Consider the following 6,648-nt stretch of genomic DNA (forward strand, 5'->3'; position numbering starts at 1 on the left):
TGCGGGGGTCCCATGCGTTGGGACCCCCGCGGTCAGACATCTTATCCCCTATCCTTTGGATAGGGGATAAGATGTCTAGGGTGGGAGTACCCCTTTAAGCCATCTTGTGGCAAAACCCAGTGGCTAATGCACAGTGACTACACCTGTAATCATTTTCATATCTGCCCGAGACATAACTGCATGCCAAGTTACGCAGCAATCGGACATTTCTATTTGGGTGCGTTATTCTTTTGTCATTGAGTGTACGGTATATCATTGACATAGTGCAAATAATATATTTAAACTACTAATATAATATAATATACAGTGATCCCTCAACTTACAATGGCCTCAACATAGTTTCAACATACAATGGTCTTTTCTGGACCATTGTAACTTGAAACCAGACTCAACATACAATGTACAGACAGTCCAGATCTGCGAAACCCATCAATGGCTGGAAGATCTGACCAATCAGAATGGGCATTTTACTGGTCAATCACCTGTATTACTGAAGTGCATGCACTGACTGGTGTCTTGTAGCGCCCCCTACAGTACAGGGAGGAACTACATGTTCTGTACTACTCCTTACCTGTGCCAGGGTTAGCTGCTCCTTTGGACACCAGGTAAGAGTGGCTCCATTTGGGACACTGTGTATACTGTATAGGACCCTGAAGAAGCTCCTATCCTCTACATTAACCATTGTTTCCCAACCAGGGTGCCTCCAGCTGTTGCAAAACTACAACTCCCGGCATGCCCGGGCAGCCAACGGCTGTCCGGGCATGCTGGGAGTTGCAGTTTTGCAACAGCTGGAGGCAACCTGGTTGGGAAACACTGACATAGACAGTGATTTACAGCTCCCAGCAGATCTTTCTTATTTATATGTAAGGATTTGCTTTATCTATATTAGTTTTCTACTTATTTTTCTTTAATCCTCACTTTTTTCCCTATTTTTGATGACATTTTGGGCTTCAGAACCAATTACCAGGTTTACATAGAGTTATGGTCTCGACATACAATGATTTCAACATACAATGGTCGTCCCGGAACCAATTAATATTGTAACTAGATGGACTACTGTAATATATTTAAACTTAATATATTTAAGCCTAACCCAGCATTGCCTTATGCAAATAGAAATGAACCTTTCATTTTACAACAAAATGTTCAGTTTGCCATTTGCATTAAGGCTCAGTGTATTTTCCTGGCATTTATCATTCTGCCAGATGGTAAATGATTATGTCAGAAAATTTAATTTCCCCTACTAAAGAGTTAAATGGTATTGTACTTTGCACCAATTCAGGCAACATTTGGCATAGTGCACTATAAACCCAATCCATAAGGCTCCTAACAAATCTTCATCTTCTGATGATATTTTTTCCAGAAGCAATTTGAAGCTTGCCAGTGAGGACAGACGTTATTTACTATGCTCTGTGCTTGTGTTTGGTGGTCCCATTCTATGAGATTGTATGGTCTGCTGGGTAACAGATGAGCTCTTGTTGCTCCCAGAAATGTCTTCTCTACAATAACAGCTTTTATTATTGACAGGGGTCAGCCTTAATAAATGAAGTTGCAGGAAAGGTGGCATCTATAGTTGAGGGAATCTTTAATACCCGTCATCAATTAAGTTAGTCTTATAAAACTTGGCATTCCTAGTGTTTCTATTCCCTGGAGAAATCTTGAAAGAGATTCTACATCATCTCATTCCATACTTCTCCAGGAAATGTGGAATGACTTTTAAAGGGTACCTCTCATCAAAAAAACTTTTAATATATTATAGATTAATGCATGCAGAATAACTTTACAATTGCATGTTATTAAAAAATATGCTTCTTTCTATTTAATTTTCCACTTTGAAGAAATGACCACTAGGGGTCTCCCTACCAGTCCTGGCAGCAAGCATTTCAGACTCATGCTGGAGTCCTAAACACTACGAGCTGCCAGTCTGCTTTGTTCACAAAGGAGAACACTCAGAGCTGCCAGCCTGCTTTGTTCACAGCCTGTTTGGCTGTGAACAAAGCAGGCTGGCAGCTCTGAGTGTTTAGGACTCCAGCATGAGTCAGAAATGCTTGCTGACGGGACTGATCGGGAAAAATACAATAGAAAGAAGCATATTTTTCATTAACATGCTATTGGAAAGTTATTCAACATTCATTCATCTAAAATATATCAAAAGTTTATTTGAGGAGAGGTACCCTTTAAAATTCTAAATAAATCGATGAATGATTAATTCGATTCCGGTTCGGTGAATCTTACTGTAGATTTGCTCAACAGTATCCCTTGACAGTGCAAGCCTTAATAAAGGGGTTGTCCTGCAAAAAAAACTTTTTTTCATAATGTTTCTAGGCTGCCTGCTAAAAGTAAAAAAAAGCCTATACTTACCTCCCCTGCTCGCCACAGCCTGTTATCACGGCGCCAAGTCTCTGCCCCACTTAGATTTCCCATTACCGCTCAGCCAATCACTGGCCAAGAGGGGACACCGCTATGCCCAATGATTGCTGAGTGGGCAGGTCGGACCTTTCGTCTCAGAAGCAGGCAGAAGAAATGAGCAACAGGGGGACCATAAAAAGCAAATTGAGAGCTAAAGCAGGGATTGGGTAGGTGATTATACCTTTTTCAACATCAAGTTTTTGTGGACACCAGAATATCCCTTAAGTGTACGTTCCCACCTGGCGTATTTGCTGCGTATTTGCTGCTGCGTATTTTATTTTCCCATTGAAGTCAATGGGTAGGAAAATACGCAGCAGCAAATACGCAGCAAAATACGCCAGGTGGGAATGCACCCTTAGGGTCTATTCCCACGTACAGTATTATGCGCAGATTTGAAGCTGTGTTCAGTCATTCAGTTTATATTGAAATCTGCAGGAGAAAATCCCGCGCATCAAATCAAATGTGTGAATAGACCATTAACATATGTCAAAAAGCCCCAGAAATGGACGGCAACAAAGCACTGGAGAGTTCTCAAGTGGCAGCAATGAGTCCAGATCTAAATCCCGTTGATCACCTGCGGAGAGATCTTAAAATTGCTGTTGGGAAAAGGCGCCTTCCAATAAGAGAGACCTGGAGCAGTTTACAAAGGAAGAGTGGTCCAACATTCCGGCTGAGAGGTGTAAGAAGCTTATTGATGGTTATAGGAAGCGACTAATTTCAGTTATTTTTACCAAAGGATGTGAAACCAAATATTAAGTTAAGGGTGCCAATAATTTTGTCCAGCCCATTTTTGGAGTTTGGTGACATTATGTCCAATTTGCTTTTTTTTCCTTCCTTTTTTGGTTTATTTCCAATACACACAAAGGGAATAAACATGTGTATAGCAAAACATGTGTTACTGCAATCCTTTTCTGTGAGGAATACTTCATTTTCTTGAAAAATTTCAGGGGTGCCAACATTTAAGGCCATGACTGTATATTCCCCCTTTCAGATCTGGATTTCTGATGTGCATATGTGTAGGACATGCTCTGCCCTTCTTCGGCACATGTTGGATAATTTACCAATGTCCCAGACATGCAGTTGGACCACAAGATATATGGCATTACGTACTTGTGGTTTATGAGTCTTGCGCATTCGCTTAGGCTTGGAAATCTTTTTTGGTGCAGTAAGATTTCCGCCCAAGTGATCTGGTGTATTTTAACCTGGCCAGGCCCTATTTCATAGATCACATCCTATGAAGGGCAGTCTACTCATTCTATTTTATTTTACGTCATATAATTACTGAGTATAGCAATATGTATTGAGTAGAATGTACAGTGTTGTGTGGCTATAATGTAATATATTGTGGAAGGAGCAAAAAGCACAGCTTGGAAAGTTATGGATGGCTGCTTACTGCACCACACCATTGACAAACCAGTGATAGCGGGGGCTGTGCTGTACTCTCGCAGCATACCCAAATTGACTGATTGCTTGTATAGGAGAAAGATCCTTACTATCAGCTGTCTAAGAGTAAAGAGCATTCTCATTCACTCTCTTGATTATGCCACATGCAAGATTCTGCCTTGAGTCACCCTATTTCCCGTTTGTTCCAGCCCATTTCCAAGTTGTCTATTGGTTCTGTCCCAGTCTTCTTCTGGACTCTGCTTCTGCCTAGCCCTTCTGGATACCACGTTTGTACTTGTTGTTGTACAGTGCTGCATCTTCATTTACAAGTCTTTCAACGCCTGCAAAGTCTTGTGCCCATATTCCTGCCCTCATCTGGTACATGATGTTCTACAGTTCTTCCACCAATGTTCCAATCCTACTGCACCATCCAGTCCTGTTGTTGTTACCATGTCCTGTTCCTGTTCCATTTTGGGCATCTTCCCGGTCTCCTAGCTTTTTTCTGTGTTATCACCCCTGCTGTCTCCAGCTACTGGTAGCTATTCTGGGAAACATGACCAGGGGATACTCAGCCTTAGATTCCGCTACCCAGTACGGCCAGCGCCAAATAGGTAGCAGCCAAAAAGATCTACACCATCTGTCCAGAGACTCTATTTCACTGCATTACACTTTGCTCCAGTTGTATGTGCTCCTCCGATGCTTCAATAAATTCCCACAAACGTGATCAGAATTTTACTTAATTGAAATGCTGACTTAATTGAATACATTGGATGACTTGTCTACCAGGCTGAGGACCACTCCTTGTTTGCAGCTCCCCTCTACATCAGGGAACGCTCTTTAACAGCAGTATCAGGCTATGTTCACACACCAGAATTTCTGAGTGGAATTCCACATGATAATTCTGCATGAATTCATAGCCAATACTTCCATGGGATTCTGATCTTCCATTCACACAGCAGAATTTCTGCTGCATATATTCCATTGAATAGAATAGGCAATGAATTTCTGCAGAATTTACTGCTGAATTTTTATGCAAAATTCCGTGCAGAAATTCTGCCATGTGAACATAGCCTTACAATTTCCCCATGCATTTGGTTTGAAAATGACAACTAACTGCAGGACATGGGCAATACAAAATATTGGTCATACCAAATATGTACAAGTTAAAAAAAAAAAAGTTTGTGTATCAAAAAAAAAAAAAAAAAAAATAGATTGTTGAAAGATCTAACAACATTTACGGGAAAAAAATAGACTGAGATTGATGATTAGGAGACATGACAATTCTCTAAACACAGATGGGGCTGAATTATGAAATTAAGTAATCTGGAGTAAGACACAAAAATAACGATAACAGCGAATGGTGGAACTCGATTTTAGATGATGTTTTTGTACAATAGAACTGACAGTATTATACAAAACCTGGCAGCTGGAAACAACCAAAGTGACATAATCAACCATGGATGATCTCTGTGATATGTCAGCTATTCTGCCAGGAGCAGAGTAATGTGAAAATCCCTTTTCGGTGGCTTCTTATTTCTTAAATAATCTACCAACAAAAATAAGAAACAAAATTTATAATCTGATAGATTGGTGATTGGCATTTTTATATGTATATATCATCATGTTCTTGAAATAGGCACTGTTAGATTCAAAAGACTTTTTATATGTTGTACATCTTGGCAAAACATTAACCTTTCTAATATACGTTATAAGAAAATGTGATTTCCTTTTTATAGAAATCATGGCTTATAAAAAAAAAAAACACTAGGGGTCCCCATACCACCCAGAACATAATCCTGTCCAGCTGCAGCATTATCCTTGTCCCAGCTGAAGCACAGGTTGGGACAAAGTTCAGTAAGTGAGGGTGGGACTAGCACTCCTCTGTGCTCACTCCTGTTCTGTCTACCAGACTTCAGCACGAAAACAGAGAGGAGGGGATTACAGAGTAGCCTGCAGTGATTGGATGGAGAGACACAGCACAGCAGACTCAGAGAGGAAGCTGAGTCATGCAAAGTGAGGACACGCCCCCTCCAAAGCACAGAATGACAAACCAAGTGAGCAACAGAAAGGCGTTTGTAAGATAACAATAGGTGCATACAAGTACAAATCTGTCTATCTGTTGTGAGACAGTGACAGAAATTGTGGTCGGGGATCTCTATATTTCCCCAAGGTACCTTTAATATGTAGCAAAGAAGTGGATAATTCATCCAGGGAAAGTTGGGTGAGATATAAAGAATCTAGAAAAAGTTGAATCCCTAGTAGACCATAGCTGCTGAGAATTTTGGTAAAGTCCATTCTCGAGCCTAAATTTTTAAGGAATGAAATGAAGGTCATTCTCTTTGTGGCAGGTCCAGATTTTGCAAGGTTGTACTCAATATGCAGGCTTAGGCTGTGAGGAACCTGTATTTCTAATGGGAGTTGGAGTCCTGAGGTTTGCAGCATCAAATGGGACATTTTGACGTGTGTGAGTAGCATGGCCAGGATAATCAGATTGTTTATGACAAAGAAAGTTAATGAATCCTAGGGAGACAGTGTCGCCCTGAACTAATCCTAGCCCACTGTCCCTGACTACTTGGGCGACACACCCTTAACAGCAACCCCAACTGGGTGATGTTCCCTACCCTGACTAATACACTGGACTGATACAGATTAAATGTGGTCAACATCCCGACTTACAACCGAACTAGCTTGTTAACATCCAAGTCAGAGTCAAAAAGCAAAGCCAGGTCAGGGGTCAAAATAGGAGTACAGCAGCAGAACCAAGTGAGAATCCAAAAAACAATAACAGTAATGGAGCTGGGTTAGAACAGGAGGCCTTGTCAGATCCACTTTTGTATCCAAGAAATGGCAGTCAGA

This window comes from Hyla sarda, chromosome 13, assembly GCF_029499605.1.
Source record: "Hyla sarda isolate aHylSar1 chromosome 13, aHylSar1.hap1, whole genome shotgun sequence".
In the NCBI taxonomy this organism is placed as follows: domain Eukaryota; kingdom Metazoa; phylum Chordata; class Amphibia; order Anura; family Hylidae; genus Hyla; species Hyla sarda.